The sequence below is a fragment of the Gavialis gangeticus genome, unplaced genomic scaffold, assembly GCF_001723915.1.
Source record: "Gavialis gangeticus isolate Ggan-Ray unplaced genomic scaffold, GavGan_comp1, whole genome shotgun sequence".
NCBI classification, from domain to species: Eukaryota; Metazoa; Chordata; order Crocodylia; family Gavialidae; genus Gavialis; species Gavialis gangeticus.
The window spans coordinates 32761076-32765057 of record NW_017729001.1 but is presented as its reverse complement, the minus strand read 5'-3'; positions in this window follow the sequence as shown (position 1 = coordinate 32765057).

Genomic DNA, 3982 nt, shown 5'->3' with positions numbered 1-3982 from the left:
TGCTCAGGTCCCCTCCGACCCTAGAAACTATGAAACTATGGCTTTCTGGCTTCGTTTCCCAGCAAGAGAGGAACTGGTGACACACAGGCTGGGTGTATGTCAAATGTGTCTTGTTTAAATTAAATGTAAGCACCAGGTGCAGAGAAGGGTGACGGGGATGAATGGGGAGTGGAGAGCCCACCTTGCCAGAAGAGACTAAAAGAACTTGGCTCATTTGGTCTGTTAAAATGAAAGGTGAGCATGGGCATTATCACCCCCCAAGTGCACTATGAGACAGCATCAGAGCAGGCAGGTTGTAGAGCAGCCTCCCAGCGCTGCGGTGCCCTCTCCCAATGCCTCCCGTGCTAATCCCGACTCCTTTTAGAACAACACTGGTCTGGGCCACAGCCGCCTGCAATACCTCTGTGGTCTGTAGGCCCCTTGCAGTCCAGCAGTGCCCCACACAGTGAGGGGCCTCCAGGGACCTCAGCTCCAACACAGCCCCCTTCCTGGGGTGCCACAGAACGTGACCCACTTAGCTTAGAACAAGCGAGCCTGCAGGTAGCAATAGGCTTGCCACAGCTGCACCTGCTTAGCGTGGGCAGCTCTACCCAGCTTCCTGGCCCACACTGAGCTTCATGCTGCCGCAGCTGCAAGCCTAGCAGGTTCCTGCTGCCCACTTCAAAGCCAGCTCAGGTATCAGCTATCCATACACAGCTTTGCTGCAGTGAAAACAGATGCTGAGTAGGCGTGAGCTACAGTGGCCAAGCCCCTCATTGCTGAAAGGTGTATAAACAGGCATCACCCATCTCCATCTCTGGAGAACACCAAGGGCACAAGATTATTGCAGAACAGCTCTGAGTTGGGGTTCAGTCAGGCAGCTCCACGTTCAGCCCTCTCCAGCCGGGGCAGAGAGCGGCAGCTTTGGGCTGCACGGACCTGTGCATAACGCCCAGGGCCACAATGCCACCATCACCTCATGTCTCCAGAGAGCTGCGATCTCAGGAAAAGCCATGCTTCACCCAAGGGAGGCCACAAGTGGTCAGATAGGAGGGCTGCTGGCCATGTACTGGTACACAGCCATCTGCTTTGTGCTGATCTGATGGCTGGACTGTTACCCAGCCCGTCCACAGAGAAGGGAGTCCAGGACTCACTTGAGAGAGATGCAGGGAGGGGGATCTTCGCCAATGCAGTTGTTTAATCTACAAAAACCACCAGCAACTGCACTGCACGTGGTGTGCACGGACACTGCCATCATGCGGGTCTGCTCAGAGTCTTTCTTGCCTCCTCTAAGGCTCTTACAGTCCACATCCCTTCCTGCAGCTGAAAACAAAAGGGCACCCATAAGATACGAGTGTGGTGGAGAGGGGGGATCATGCCTGCAGCTTGCTTGGGGGTCATCAGTGGGGCTGCAGGAATCAGAAGCAGCAGCAGCCGACAGACAAAGGAAGGTTGGCTTTGTTTTTCCTCAGGCTTTCAACACCCTGGAGGCACTGCGGGATTCAGCTATCATCGTACAGGCAAGACTACTCTTCCGTTGGTATAGCAGCACCTAAAAGCCCCTGCCACTGCCACGGCCCCATGGCCTACGCACTATTCAAATCCAGGCAGGGACAGCCTCTCTGGCAAAAAGCAGGCAATCCAAGGAGTCCAAGGTAGGATCCAATTAAGGCCACTTTAACAGGGACGCCAGGTGTGCACAGGAGCATTCGGTGCTGCACAGGCACTGGGAAAGACAGACTGTTGTCTGTGCTCCAAGGAGCTTTGCCTAGTGCAGTGATTCACAGGCAGGGAGCTGGGACACCTTGGGGGCTACCAGAGCCTTTGAAGGGCAACCCAAGGCATGAGGCGACAACCAAGGTGTGAGGACGGAAGCAGTTAAGTGCAGGCTTAGGCTTTAACAGCTTGGCTCTCTCTTAAGAGCATTAATACAAATGTTCTTGCACCCGGTGCTTTGGCAGCTGGCACAGCGCTGCTAACCAGAAGGGTGCCAAGCCCCTAGGCTTTTGTGCAGAGAAAAAGACAGAGAGAAACATTTCTGTTCCTTTCCTGGTACTTTTAAAGCTCCTGAGCTGCAGCTGTAGCAAACGTGACCAAGAGAAGCTTCAAACTGGGGTTTGATCCTGTGTGTTTGTTTTTCATGCTTCCACAAGCTCACTCCCACTTGCAATCATTTTCACTGCTTGGATGGAAATGCTGTTTCTAGCACTGAGTAATCCCGACAAAACTTCCAGTTGTGGTGCTATCATCAGAGCAGGGACGGCCCAGCCCAGCAAAGCACGGCGATTTCACTTTAAGCACAGCCTGAAGTGCACTGCTGAATCCACATCCCTTTCCCCCTTCAGGAAAAGCTCTCCTTAAAGTCTCTGCAGATGCTCTGACAAAAGCCACGCAGGAAGTGCCCAAAAGGAACAGCACTCTGCTGTGGGGTCTGCATCCACGTACAGCACAATGCTAAGGAAACTTTCAGCAAGAAGTCATAGAAAGTAAATCTGGAAGGGACCTCCAGAGATCATCTAGTCCAACCAAGGACTGAACTTATGACATTGGTGTTATTAACACCACATTCAAACCAACCTGAGCTAAACAGGTGCTCACAGAAACAGACTTAGGACAACCACATGAGCATCGATATGAGGAAGGAGAGTGGCAATTCACAGGCAGCCAAGGTCAAAGCGTGCTACCCACAGGTCATCCTCCTAGCATTTCCCATCAAAGCATCAAGACAAGTCTATGGTTCCCTGCCACTAGGAAGGCCCAACAGAAACTCCAGCATCTCACAGGCCGGGGAAGATAAAGCACCTCAATGGAGCAGTGATGTGGTGCATAAACCAGGCCAAAGCAGCTCAGAGTCATAGTGCACCCAAGGGTGAGCCATTCTGAGCAGCCAGTGGAAGGCCTTGCCAGTCATGCCACGGCCAGCGGATGAGCTGGGCCCTGCTCCACATCTGCAGAGGCCTAGGCATGGGGCCCCGGAGGTGGGGTCACACAGAAGGGCAGCGTGGGGGCTGTCAATGTCAATGGGGGCACAGGCAGGCTGCTGAGCGAATGCGGAGCCCCCAGGCCCGATGCCACCAATCCAGCCAATCTCTCTCACTTGCTGGATTCATTTCTTTTTGCATGTAAAAGACCAAGGGCACTGGTTTGTTCATCTGGCTCCTTTAGCACACAAAAGTGTAACATCCATTTATCTGCCTTCTTTATAAAACATCTAGTATTGATATCTGCATGGTGCAAAATACAGTCTCCTATCTTCCCAGGAATCAAAGCCTTGATTACTCCAATGGCAGGTGCCAAACAGTTCTCTCAAGCACCAATGCAGCTTGCAGCCAAAGCCCACCGCTGATCTGCCAGAGAATTTACTAGCAGACTATTCAATAAATAACCGCAATGAAGTGTGCTTTGATCTGTTAAAGTGCTGCCACTCCCAGAGTCCAAGCACTTTCTTCAGCCAAGGACTTCAAGGTCTCTTTATCACTGAAAGAACCACCCCATACCATGTGTAAAGGCTTCACTTGCCTGGCTCCTGCCCCAGCCACTTTAACTGCTGGAGATGTTTTTTCAGAGGATTCCCAAGACAGGAAATGTCCATTTCTAATAAATCCCTGTGGAAGGAGCACCATGAATGCAGAGCCAGTGATACAAGATGCCCAGGTGCAGGCAGATCTAGTCTGGGAGAGAACCTGCGGCAACTCCCTGAAACTGCCCATAAGCTCGAATGAATCCTGGCTTCCCAGGCCCTGCTAATTCCCATCAGCTTCTTTTGGCCATTGCACTGTGCAGGATTCAAGACCTGGCTCATAGTTTCATAGTTTCTAGGGCCAGAAGGGACCTGAGCAGATCATCTAGTCCGACCCCCTGCCATGGCAGGAAGAGCACTGGGGTCAAATGACCCCAGTAAGGTGGTCATCCAACCTCCTCTTCAAAACCCCCAGGGTGGGAGCCTGCACCACCTCACTTGGAAGCTGGTTCCAGACCCTAGCCGCCCTGACCGTGAAGTAGC